Source organism: Pan paniscus, chromosome 5 (assembly GCF_029289425.2).
Source record: "Pan paniscus chromosome 5, NHGRI_mPanPan1-v2.0_pri, whole genome shotgun sequence".
Taxonomy (NCBI): Eukaryota; Metazoa; Chordata; class Mammalia; order Primates; family Hominidae; genus Pan; species Pan paniscus.
Genome location: NC_073254.2, coordinates 164,375,314 through 164,389,631, shown reverse-complemented (window position 1 = coordinate 164,389,631; position 14,318 = coordinate 164,375,314). Strand labels below are relative to the sequence as shown.

Sequence of the window (14,318 nt, the reverse complement as noted above, 5' to 3'; positions counted from 1 at the left end):
CCTCTTTCACAAATGCAAAACTTAACACACCCTAGAAAGCCAATCTCTCGTTAGCAAAGATTATTATTTTGGAAGTAACAAAAGCATTTCAGATCATATTCTCATTTCTTCTTTTTGTGGGCCCTACATGTGAATCACTCCCAATATAAATCTGCCACTCACACTTAGTTATGCCATTATGCTCTCTTGTTTCATCATACCCAATCACACCCAAACACTAATTCATTTATTCAAACAATATTTATTAAAATGTCAAATGGGAATAATAAATATTATATAATAATCTGTAAAATATTATAAATACGTATGTAGACAAAGAAACAAAGCCAACAGGATACAGACTGCTCTCAAACAGAAATGTTTAACCTCCCTGAGTTTCTTTCAAAATCCGACATCCTCAGAGGACCTTAAAAAAGCCAAAATTAAAAATGTAGTTTTCAGAATTGTCAAAACTACCTAAGTGTACAAGAAGTTTAGATAATTAACATTTCAAATGATATTTTTGTGAGTTTGCCACATTTAAACCTTGACATTATTAAAGCTAAAAACCGCATTTAAAACAGAGTTTCACTTCACTCTGTAAAAAGCTAAATACAAGGTGATTTTTTTTTTTTTAACGATATGCTTTGCTTTAGTTTACAATGAACTAGTTGCTTGGGGAATGAATCCGATGGGCAATAATAACACAAGTGGACCATGTCTTCCCAAGATGCTGTGTCACCTCACTGGCTATCAAACCTGTGAAGCCATTATAGTCTCATTTCTTCTGAGAGAAGAAGCCCGCAGGGCAGTGAGCTATTCCTGGTATTTTCTTGATCCCAGGGGCTGGCTCTTCATGCTCTCACCAGCTGTTCTTTTTCTCTCCGTACTGCTGTGTATATATCATAGCTCCTGGGTGCTTCTTCATAATAACCTGGCCTGCCATAAAGATAATGATCCTGATATCCAGACTAGCCTGAACAATTGAAGTAATATCACTGTCCTGGATAACCAATAATTGGAGGGAAAAAAATGCCAGCACATGCTTCCATGATGTTCTTCAGAGGCCCTTGAGTGTGCATTAATGCAACAAGAATCCCAGCCAGATGCCCAGTGAAGGAAGTCCCTGGTGAGAATAAGTGAAAAGGCACAAGTGTGGCCCAACAAGCAAACCTGTTGAGGACAAGGAAGCCCAAAATGTTGACAAAGCCTCTAAGGCAATGATGGTTGTTAAGAAACTCCAAAGCAAACAAAACTCCTGGAAAAACCTACAGCACAGTACCTTCCAAAGCCAGGTTCATCCAGAAATTAGAGAATATTGCAAGAGCAGGTACACCACCCCAGGGAACAGGGAAAATGTGGTGATGACACAGGCAAACCATCTACTTCCCAGTCATCTTTCCAGATTATTCCTTTCCAGAGCACGGACGCCATATTGAAATACAAATGCCAATCATCAGCAATGGTGAGCAGGAGACAGCAGGCAATGCTGCCAGTCTTTCTGCTGGTAACTTCTCTCTGCCCTAAGGCAAGGAGAGGTGGAAATGGTGGAAGTGAGAAGGGAAAGGAAAACAACTCCACTTGTCAAAGGAGAAGGCTGAGGCAGAAGTTAAATGAATTGTCCAGCATCACCCACCCAGCAAATGCTGGGCCACAGAGAGAACCAGGTCTAACTGACTGTGGAGCCTGTGTTCAATGCACTTCCATGTAGGAGGAGGTTAAAGATAATTTAATGGAAAGAAGAAGGCTTTAAAATATATCTTGAAAAATAGATGAAGTATGGTTCATGCAAAGATGGGAAGGACATTCTAGATAGAATAAGCCTAGTCAATACCTCTTCATTTCAGCCTCAGACTCAATACCTCACAAAAAAGAACATGTTTAATATAATTTTGGTATCTACAAGAAAACACAGAGGGCTATAACATCTAATGATGTCAAAATAAGGCTAAGACAATCCAAATTTCAGAAGTTTTCAATCCTGAAAACTGTATATGCCCATAAAAGAGAAGAAGGGTATGGAGTTAAAATATATGCTTTAAAAATGTTCTTGTAATAAAATCGAGATTATCTGAAAAAAATCAACCTCCTTAAGCAAGCACATGCTCTGCTAGCATGACCCAATGACCCGTCCACTCTGCCCAAAACTGAAGGCAATTATGGAGCCTTGGGATCCTAGAATGTCTACAGCCACATCTGGACTGCATTTAGAATTTATATCATGTTCAGCATCAGAGGAACATTTTTTTTTTTTTTAAGACCGAGTTTCACTCTTATTGCCCTGGCTGGAGTGCAATGGTGTGATCTTGGCTCACTGCAACCTCTGCCTCCCAGGTTGAAGCGGTTCTCCTCCCTCAGCCTCCCAAATAGCTAGGATTACAGGCGTGTGCCACCAAGCCTGGCTAATTTTTGTATTTTTAGTAGAGACGGGGTTTCACCATCTTGGCCAGGCTTGTCTCGAACTCCTGACCTCGTGATCCACCCACCTTGGCCTCTCAAAGTGCTGGGATTACAGGCATGAGCCACTGTGCCTGGCCAGAGGAACATATTTGTTCCAGCTGAGAACCAACCTAACCCACCAAAACTATCCACCTTACTATCACGGAGCCACAGAGGACAGGAGTAGGAAGTATATAAGAGGGTGCCTGATGGGATTCCATCCTGTGACCAGAGAGGTCAAGGACTTACCCCTCATGACATGCAGTTGGATGGTGCCATAAATCAAATCAAGATTCATGTCTCCTTACCTAGCTCTCCTCCTACTCACAAGACTGCCTCTTTTTAAAAACCTGTTTTATGGAGGTATAAAATTCACCTACCACACAATTCATCCACACACCTACCATACAACTCACCTACCATACAATTTACCCATTTAAATTCACCTACCATATAATTCACCCAATTAAAGTTTACAATTCAATCGTTTTTGGCATATTAATAGATTTTTTTTAATTGTGGTAAAATACATAACAGTATTTGTGATTTCAGTCATTTTTAATCATACAATTCAGTGGCATTAGTTACACCTACAGTGTTATACAACCATAACCACTATCTAGTCCCAAAACTTTTTCATCACACTGAACATAAACTCTGCTGTCATTAAGCAATAAGTCCCCATACCCACCAGCCCCTGGTAATAGCTAATCTACTGTCTGTTTCTATGCATTTGCCTATTTAAGATATGTCATGTAAGTGGAATCATACAATATTTGTCCTTTTGGGTCTGGCTTATTTCATTTAGCATAATGTTTTCAAGGTTTCATCCATGTTGTAGCTTGTATCAGAACTTCATTCTTTTATAAGGGTAAAAAATATTCCATTGTGTGTATAAACTACAGTTTCTTTATCCATTTGTCTAAAGATGAGCACTAGTTGACCACTTTTTGGCTATTATGAACAATGCCACAATGAACACTGGTGTACAAGTATCTGTTTGAGTTCCCGATTTCAGTTCCTTTGGGTGTAGATGCAGGAGTGAAATTGCTAGGTTAATATACAGTAATTTTATGTTTAGATTTTTGAGGAACCAGCAAACTATTTCCCATAGTGGCTGCATCATTTTACATTTTCACCATAATGCATGAGAGTTCCAATTTCTCCATATCCTCACTAATATTTGTTATTTTCCTTTAAAAAAAAATGTATAGCCATCCTAGTGTAAGACTGACTTTGAAAACACAGAAACTACCTAACAAAACCCCCAAACTTAGACACCTCCTGAAGACTTTCTGAATGAGTTCAAGTTTAACAGCATGCTAACCTGAAGTAGCTGGGATTCAGAATTGCTTTTTCACATTTAATCCACACCATATTGCCAAATGATTGATTTACTCTCAAAATAGTTATTTTCAGAATTAAATGTAACCACTAATTCCATCTTCTAATTTTAGTTTATTTACTTCTTAACCTGTTTTCTTTTCAACAAACTCAAGTTTTTTTAAACAATGCATAGGAATATAGGAGATAATGTTTTTCTACTTGCACTTTCTAGAGCGCCTAAACTTAAACTGAAAGAATGTTTCTAAGATTTACAGGCATCCGACACTGTTTGAAACTTCTCCTCTAGAAATATATTTTGCAAAAAAAAAAAAAAAAACTCAACATCTTTTCTATCAACCATATTATATGTGTTGCAAATGCAGAAAAACAGACTCCATTTATGGTGGTAGAGATTGTAAACCTTACATACAAACACTTCACTTTGAATTTTTGTCCTGGAGTGAAGATTTTCATTAAAATTGCTAGAAATGTCATAGAACAAGGAGGGATTATTTAGGACACAGTGAATTAGTCATAATGATATGAGTCACTGTCATGAAAAGCCAACAGAAAACATTTTTTTATTGATTGACAAAAGGCTAAACTTATGAAAGAAAATTTCTATGAAATTAAATTCCTCACTTTATTATTATCAAATAAACATCTATTATGTTCTACAAACTGTCTGCAGAAATCTCAAGAAAAAGCAACTATCTCATTAACATATAATTCTAGATGTATAAGCCTGGAAAAAAAATGGGGAAAACATTTTGAATGTAAAAACCATTCCAGTGATTTGACCTTCAGACTTTCTCATGACAAGTTCTACTTGTCAAAATAGCAGCAAAAATATGTCCTTGCAAGACTGCTAATTATTCAAATAATATTTTTCTCATTTTAATTACTTTATTTATTTCATTATTTTCCTCATGTTATGAGGGATCTTCCTCATAAATTCACAGAATAAAACAATATAATATCCAAGAAACAGCAATTTTCAAACAAAAAAATGTATAAAATATCCAAAGAAAAAGAGAACAATACTTTACCCAAATATCTCTCCAGATGCATATATAGGAATGCTATGTTTTCTATAGAGCTAATGTAGGAAACCTTTCACTGTATGCCATGTGTCTTCTAAGATCATGACACTGGGTCATCATAGTCAAATAAAAAATATATTGTGAGAGAATACATATTGATATGGTTTGTCTGTGTCCTCACACAAATCTCATTTTGAATTATAGCTCCCATAATTCCCATGGGTTATGGGAGGAACCTGGTAGAAGATAAATCATGGAGGTGGTTTACCCCATACTGTTCTTGTGGTAATGAATAAGTCTCATGAGAGCTGATGGTTTTATAAGGGGTTTCCCCTTTCCTTTGGCTCTCATTCTCTCTTGCCTGCTGCCATGAGAGACGTCCCTTTGCCACGTGGAACTATGAGTCCATTATACCTCTTTTTCTTTATAAATTACCTAGTCTCCAGCATATCTTTATTAGCAGCATAAGAAGAGACTAATACACATATATATGATAATTCAATAATAAATTGAAAAGCATCAAGCAGTGAATGAACATTGTAAAAGCCAATGATGACATTCTGAAGCCAACAACTCCAATGGATAAAATGGACCAGCAATAATACAGTTTGGCTTGCTTCCTTACTTCAATTTAGTCCTCTGTGTGTCAGAGCCCATAGAACACCTTGAGATAGACAAGACCCAGACAACAGCAATCCACATACATTAAAGCACTGATCTTTCCATTCTGCCAGACAGGAGAGTCTCCAGGTAGCATCAAAGAACAATGCAACCTCAAAAAACTCATGGGTCAAAGAGAAAGTGTCTCCAGCTCGTCAGGATTAGACATCTACAAAAGTTTACATAACCTTAAGGGCCACAATGAACATCCCCTCAAACAAATCTGCCAAGCCTTCTTTACTACACCCCATCATTTGGAGAATCATTGGAGCAAAGACTCTCCCCCTCTTTCTCTCCTCTTCATTTTCAGAACCCACCTCCTTCTGTCTGTTCTACTTTTTTGAACATTCAAACCTCCCTCCATCCTGCATCACTGAATATTCTTTTTCAACACCCTTCTCTGACCTGTCATGACACAGGCCACCATCTTGGAATTCTCAGCCACAGAGCCATCCTGCTGTACCAGTCTGGGCCCCCTGCACAATGTGGGTCAGTCTCTTTCTACCATTTCTCTTCTGGATTGTCTTTTTCCATCTTTTCTTTTTCTTCTTAAAACTGCCTATATAATGTCTATAATATACTTTAGAAGATTTCAACATACAAAGTGTAATATGCTTGTGTTAAACTAGTTTAAGTCAGAAGCTTCAAACACTCTTGTTCATGAACTTCCAAAAGAATTTCCATGCACATTTTAAAGTTGACAACTGATATTTATCATAAATTTAAATCGTGAAAAAGATGTAATTTCTAGCATGTTGTTAAGGAGTTGCAAATTTAGCTCATTCAATTAATAGAAAATGCCTCCTCTGGTACCTAATTGGCAAAACTAGTCCTCACTGTCAAACTGATCAGCCAAAGCAGATTTATTTTCTGACAAGAGGAGTCTGACTTGGTTTTGGATTTAAAAACCATGTTATAGGTGTTTCCAAATAACATCTCACTTCAGAATTCTCTTTCTAAGATAAAGGGATGGATGGATGGATGGATGGATGGATGGATGGATGGATGGATGGATGGATGGCAGCTGGACACAAAGCCTTGCCCTGGATGCAACAAGCACCAGCCATTTAAAAAATTTGTAAAGGATTGCTCTTTGTTTTGCATTCTTAAATTGTCCTCTTGTTTGATGCCTCACAGCAATGCAGCACAGTAAAATTTGAGGAGAGTGAGAGGTACGACTTTCTTTTATAAAGTCAAAAAGAAGAATTATGAAAGGAACGCTAAGAAAAGAGACAGGTAGGATGCTATCTTGGGTGCCTTAACCACTACAAAAGCTTACCAAGATCACAGTAAGACACACATATTCCAGTGTGCAAACCACACTAGAGGCTCACATTTGTCCCAAGCCAGTATAACATTCCAGAGAAGTTCAGCTATAATTTAATTAGAAAGGCTAAACTCCAGAGTGGACATCAGTTATCTTTATTTTCATCAACACCAGAGACTTTGTTAATTAATGAATGTGAGAAATGTGCTTTTACTGTGGCTTAATAATTGGCATAATTAGAATGTTAGAAATATTCTCCCACTGTTGATTTTAGTGTTATTCAATGAACAAGGATTGGTCAAAATATTTTCTAGACATGCCCCACCATTGATTAAACAGAATATAAAAATCTAGTGAGTCTGGGAGGCTAGATCCCTAAGGGTCCTATGTTCAGCCATTGGCTGGAGGATTTTAGTTATCTGCTGCTGATTATAAGACTAAATCCTCTCCCTAAGACAACATTGTCTAATAAAAAGATAATGCAAGTCACATACATAATTTTAAAAGCCGCATTAAAAAACAGGTAAAATGAATTTTTAGTAATATGTAATATTTAACCCAATATCTCCAAAACATTATCATTTCAACATATACTCAATATTTTAAAACATCTTGAAAATATATTTTATAGTCTTTTTTTCTTACTAAGCCTTTGAAATCCTGGGTGTATATTACATTTACAGCATTATTTCAATTCAGACTAGCTACAGTTCAGGAACTCAGCACCCAATGCACCAAATTATACAGCTCTAGAATACTGCTGCATTTACTTTAACTATGACCTTCAAAAGGACACAGAGCTGTCGGGCACAGTGGCTCACGCCTGTAATCCCAGCACTTTGGGAGGCCAAGGAAGGCAGATCACGAGGTCAGGAGATCGAGACCATCATGGCTAACAGGTGAAACCCTGTATTTTTGTAAAAATACAAAAATTAGATGGGCGTGGTGTGGCATGCCTATAGTCCCAGCTACTGGGGAGGCTGAGGCAGAAGAATGGTGTGAACCCCGGAGGCGGAGCTTGCAGTGAGCCGAGATTGCACCACTGCACTCTAGCCTGGGCAGCAGAGAGAGACTCTGTCTCAAAAAAAACAAAAATGACACAGAGCTGCAGCTTACCAACTTTACACGCAGGCTGTATGAACTGTTTTTCGAGCCTACTTGTGAATAATGATTGCTTAATGAATGCCAATGTTAACGGCAGGATTTGGTCTGAAACTTGCCTTTATTATGACCCTTATAGGAAGACAGTGGCATTGGGAGCCAACATTACCAATCAAAAAAAAGCCATAATTTATAATTACGCATAATCAAATTGGCTTAGGTCATTTTGTAAGACTTCTAGTCAAATAAATGGACATAACAAGAACTGCGGACCAGGCAAGTGGCTCACATCTGTAATCTCAGCCCTTTGGGTGGCCTCCAGGAAGGATCTCTTGAGCTCAGGAGTTCAAGATCAGCCTGGGTAACACAGGGAGACTCTGTCCCTACAAAAAATCAAAAAAGTGTCTGGGTGTGGTGGTACATGCCTGTAGTACCACTTATTCAAGAGGCTGAGGTGGAAGGATTGCTTGAGCCCAGGAGTTTGAGGCTGCAGGGAATTGTGAATGCACCACTGCATTCCAGCCTAGGTGACTGAGCAAGACCTTGTGTCAAAAAAAAAAAGAACTGGGAATATTTCCAACTCTTTGTTATGTTTGTTGTCTTAAGTTTTATATTTTCTAGTCATTTAATAACAATTAGTTGTACAACTATTTTGTGAAAAACACTGTACAAAGAAATAGTAACATTTACAGAGCATCTACTATGTGTCAGTCCCAAAAGAGATCCAGATGTTGCTTTCAAGGAAGCTGTGGTCCAGTGGCCTGGGATGAGTGGGGAAGGGACTAAGACAACAGAAAATTATAACTAATATATCAGGTACAGATACATTCATAAATTCATAGAAAAATATGTCTTGATGGGGATGAGAAGGGGATCACGGAAAGATTTGAGGAACAGGTTGCATTTGAGCTAGATCTTGAATTACTATGTTTGGGGCACGTAAAAATGGTTAGAAAGGCATTTGTAGAAGAGAGAACAGCTGCAGCAAAGTCCTAAAAACATGATGCAGACACAACTGTGAAGAGGTTCCTTTGGCTGGGTGGTTTTTTATCAGAGCTGTGATACCACTGAATTTTGGAACAGGCTGCAGTTAAATTGCAGAGGACTTTGAAGGCCACAGCAAGGGGTTAAATGAGCAGGTAATGTGGGCCCTTGGCTTTTCCTGAGCAAGAGCGTGACATGATCAGAAGGGTGCTTTAGTGAGATTAACATGAAAAATGGACTCATGGGGAGGGAGGCCGGAAGAAAGTAAGCCAGTTTGAGGCTTATTAGAATTGCCCGTGCTAGACATCAGCGAGCCTGAAAGAGCAGAGAAGTAATGAGACAAGAAAGGGAGAGGTGGATGCAATAGGTATTGAATTGAAGAGAGAAGGTTGCTGCTGGGACGTGGTGAGGTGGGTGGGCATGATCATTATTATACAGCGTGTCTCCCGTTCTATTCTCAATTAGACTCTATGGCTCTTAAGAGACAAAATTTTATTTATTAGTGCTTTTGCCTCATATATTTACCATTTATTTGTGATGAGAACACTTAAAATCTGCTCTCTATGCTATTTTCAAGTATACATCAAATTGTTATTAACTATAATCATCACCTTGTACAACAGATCTCTTGAAGTTATTCCTCCTGTCAAACTATATTCTTTGACCAGTATTACTCCAAGTCCCCCACCCCCATGCTGGGACTGGACTACTGAATTATTATAAGAGTAATGAAGGAAAGGCCAGGCACAGTGGCTCACACCTGTAATCCTAGCACTTTGGGAGGCCAGGATGGGCGGATCATCTGAGGTCAGGAGTTCAAGACCAGCCTGGCCAACATGGTAAAACCCTGTCTCTAGCAAAAATACAAAAATTAGCTGTGCGTGGTGGCAGACGCCTGCAATCCCAGCTACTCAGGAGGCTGAGGCGGGAGAATCGCTTGAACCTGGGAGACAGAGGTTGCAGTGAGCCAAGATCATGCCACTGCACTCCAGCCTGGGCAACACAGCCAGACCCCGTCTCAGGGGGAAAAAATAAAAAAAAGAGTAATGAAGGAGAAAGGGACGTGCAAAAACTTCTCAGACTTTGGTAACTTAAAGAATGGTGTCTCTCCATTAAAAAATAAAAAGTGCAAAAAAAATTTTTTTAAGCACAGAAAGAAATTGATTAAGGAAAGAAATTCCTCTTTGCACCAAAAAATGTGAGAGATTAGCAGGATACTCAGGTGAACTTATCAAGCAAGCCCAGTGTGAAAGGAAAATAAATGGTGGGGCCCCAAAAATCACTAAGCTAAAGGGAAAAGTCAAGCTGGGAACTGCTTAGGGCAAACCTGCCTCCCGTTTTATTCAGTCACCCCTCTGCTCGCTGAGATAAATGCATATCTGATTGCCTCCTTCGGAGAGGCTAATCAGATATTCAAAAGAATGCAACCATTTGTCTCTTATTAACCTATGACCTGGAAGCCCCCTCCCCACTTCGAGTTGTCCTGCCTTTCCAGACCAAGCCAATGTTCATCTTACATATGTTGATTGATGTCTCATGTCTCCCTAAAATGTATAAAACCAAACTGTGCTCTGACCACCTTGGGAACATATCATCAGGACCTCCTGAGGCTGTGTCACAGGCACACACTCTCAATCTTGGCAAAATAAACTTTCTAAATTAACTGAGACCTCTGTCAGATATTCAGGGTTCATACCAGGAAAATGCAACATTAGAGCAGACAGGAGAGGGTCTTCACACTGAGGAGCTCAAACTCTCACAGGCATCTAGCTTTCCCAGTGTCCATCCATGAGAACTGTTTAAAAGTATATTTTCATGCATTAAAAAGGATACTAGCGGGTAGGGCAAGGTGGCTCATGCATGTAATCCCAGCACTTTGGGAGGCCCAAGTGGGTGGACTGCTTGAGCCACCAGCCTGGGCAACATGGCAAAACCTCATCTCTACAAAATAATACAAAACTTAGCCAGGTGTGGTAGCACATGGCATGGTAGCACACGCCATGGTCCCAGCTACTCAGGTGGCTAAGGTGGGAAGATCACCTGAATCTGGGGAGGTGGAGGCTGCAGTGAGCCGTGATCACACCACTGCACTCCAGTTTGGGTGAGTGAGATCCTGTCTCAAATAAATAAATAAATAAATAAATAAATAAATAAATAAATAATATTAGCCAGGCAGAATGGTCCACACCTGTAGTCCCAGCTACTCTGGAGGCTAGGGTGGGACAATCGCTTGAACCCAGGAGTTTGAGGCTGGAGTAAGCTATGGTTGTGCCACTGTACTCCAGTGGGACAACAAAGTAAGACCCTGTCTCTAAAAAAAAAAACAAAAGGTTAAAAAAATGATATTCAGGTACATATAATGAATATGGAAAGACATGGAAGGATTTTCACAATGTATTAAGGGGTAATAAAGCAGGTCATTAAAGAATATACACAGTGCTTCACTTATACGTAAGTGTACGTATGACAGAAAGCCAAGAGCCAAAATGTTAGCACTGTATCTGTACGTTAGAAGATTCTGAGTGACTCTTATATTCTATTATTTGTTAGCCATATTTTCTAAGTTTGTAATAAATACGTAATACCTTCTGTAACATTTTTTCTTTAATGCACCCATCTTGTAAAAGGTGTATTTTTCTCCACTTTAATGAGGACAAGTAGGAAAGGAAGAGAATTTGTCAGCTAAAAAATAAACTGGGCTGACACAAGGTCTGTCTGTCTGCGGGTCTGTCTGCTTTGGTGGAGGATGGTGAGAATAAGGGAGACTTCTGCATATCTGTATTTACATGCAGACAGGAAGGATCTAGGAGGAAGGAAGATACTGTAGATGCCAACACTCAACCAAAAACAAAAAAAGCTCCCAAATCCCAAAGGATGGGAGACAGAAATGTATCGGGAGCTAAGCTCCTAAACTGGATAAAGCCCACATATTTCTAAAAATGAAACTTGCCGGGTTACATTGCTTTATTTGCACCTGCCTGTCCAGTGGGTTTTCCACTTGGAAGTGAAAGAGAGTGCTAATTCTCTCTTCAGAGAGAGAAATAATGTAAAATAACTGTGTTTATGGAGGTCACTTTCTTCCCAGCTTCCAGTCTATTCACTACAGAAACACCGTGGAAGAGGGAGCTGAATCATTTAAAATACACCTTTTGCAATAAATTCAAGTATTTTAAGGCAAAATAATTAGTTATTAAAATGGGAAGAAGGCCGGGCACGGTGGCTCATGCCTGTAATCTCAGCACTTTGGGAGGCCAAGGCAGGAGGATCACTTAAGGTCAGGAGTTCAAGACGTGGACAATATGGTGAAACACCATCTCTACTAAAAATACAAAAATTAGCCAGGCATGGTGGCACGTACCTATAATTTCCACTACTCAGGAGGCTGAGACATGAGAATCTCTTGAACCCAGGAGGTGGAGGTTGCAGTGAGCCAAGATCGCGCCGCTGCACTCCAGCCTGGGCGACAAAGTGAATGAGACTCCATCTCAAAAAAATAAATAAATAAAATGGGAAGAAAAAAATAGAAGATTAAGGCAAAACAAAATGCTACCAACAGATCACACCAAACTACCTAGACTTTCTCCAAAGCCTAATATTTTACTCACTTTCAGAAAAAGAATAGAAACCTGGGAAAAAATGAGGAGTAGCTGTCCTTTGCTTATGTACTTTGATGAAATGCCAACTACTACTATAAATAGCATTTTTTTAAATAAGAAAAAATGGAGTATTTCGGAAGTGGTTTTGGGGTTTTTTTTATATTGAGTTTTTTTGTCTTTATTTGGAGTGTTTTAATATCCGCCATGACAAGTTAAAAACAAAATGTAAGATCATAAAAAAAGGAAGAAGAGTCATTTTAATAATTAAATTTGTAAAATTGCACGTCCGCTAAAATGCAATCCTTTGTCCAAGATAAATGTTTATAACAAGCAGGAAAAACAAGTCAGAAAGAACACTGCATTCCCCTTCAAAACTCAGGGCTAAAAATTTCTTCCCATGGACATCACAGTTTAAAAATTGGCCCATAAAGCACAGAACTCTTTGCCTAAAAGGGTATAAATTGGAAGTTAATAAATAAAATAATTGAAAGGTTTAGTCTCATATTGAAAAATACATATTCTTATTTTTAATTTTCATAACTATGAAAAAGTTCACATAAACTACTAATACTTTTTGTTTGTTTATTTGAGACAGAGTCTCACTCTGTCACCTAGGCTTGAGTGCAGTAGTATGATCACGGCTCACTGCAGCCTTCAACTTCCCAGGCTCAAGTGATTCTCCCACCTCTGCCTCCCAGGTACCTGGAGGGCATGTGCCAACATGCCGGGCTAATTTTTGTATTTTTCTGTAGACACGAGGTTTCGCCATGTTGCCCTGGCTGGTCTCGAACTCCGGGGCTCAAGCAGTCCGCCCGCCTACACCACACAAAGTGCTGGGATAACAAGCATGAACCACTGCTCCCAGCCTTACTAATGCATTTTTTAATTAAAAAGCTCATTCAGGTAGGGTTGGATGAGGGGGACAGATAAAATCCATTGCCTGAGCAAAAGCACAAGAAACTTCATTTACAGGCCATTCCCTTTCCTAATGACTTCCTTCATGTTAACTTCTTGTCACTGTTAAAAATTAGGGTTCTGGGCCGGGGACAGTGGCTCATGCCTATAATCCCAGCACTTTGGGAGGCTGAGGCAGGTGGATCATCTGAAGTCAAAAGTTCAAGAACAGCCTGGTCAACATGATGAAACCTTGTCTCTACTAAAAATACAAAAATTAGCCAGGTGTGGTGGTGTGCGCTTGTAATCCCAGCTACTCAGGAGGTTGAGGCAGGAGAATCACTTGAACTTAAGAGGCGGAGGTTGCACTGAGCCGAGATCGCACCTCTGCACTCAAGCCTGAGCGAAAGAGCAAGACTCCGTCTCAAAAAAAAAAAAAAAAAAAAATAGGGTTCTGGCAGCACTGTCTTTATTTAATAGTCTACTGTGAGTCTGACATTTATTGCCTTTAAAAGAAAAAATTTGTAAATTCAGTCTATACTATCACTGGGTACTGCAAACTTGCTAATTATATCTTCAGTGTAAAATAGCTCTTCCTCTCATTTGTCTTGAACATTTGCTGGTCTTTTAAGCATCAAAAAGTCCAGATAACTGTTGAAGGTTAGAAGAATAAGTTTATGTTTGCTTTTCTGAAATAAGCTTATAGCTGGTAAGTATGTCTTCTTTCCACTTTCATATTTTTAGACTGAAGAGTACTGATCACCTTAGTCAGTTTTACAAAAGTAACAAATGCATTCGCTCCGGGACTTGGGTTTCCTTCACTAGAATACCTTCCACTGTTAAATCATTTAAGTAGGAGACCAGAATCTCAGATCGTAATCCATGTGCACAGTCAACATGGCTTTGCAAAGGAAGGATAACGTTCTCTGTTTTCTTTCTTATCTCCTTCCTAAGGACACCCCAAAACCTAGCGTTTTTCTGCATTACAGCACTGCAATGGCATCTTTTAGGAACACTAGAATTACTCCC

At 39.1% G+C, this 14,318-nt stretch overlaps 1 protein-coding gene and 1 pseudogene across 2 annotated transcripts in view; both read right to left on the bottom strand.

Moving 5' to 3' along the window:
• The window catches only part of UTRN (utrophin), a 568,097-nt gene that overhangs the window by 453,342 nt on the left and 100,437 nt on the right, over window positions 1–14,318 (bottom strand). The gene's annotated exons all lie outside the window — the stretch shown is intronic.
• On the bottom strand, window positions 723–1,480 carry LOC100971426 (rhomboid-related protein 4-like; annotated as a pseudogene).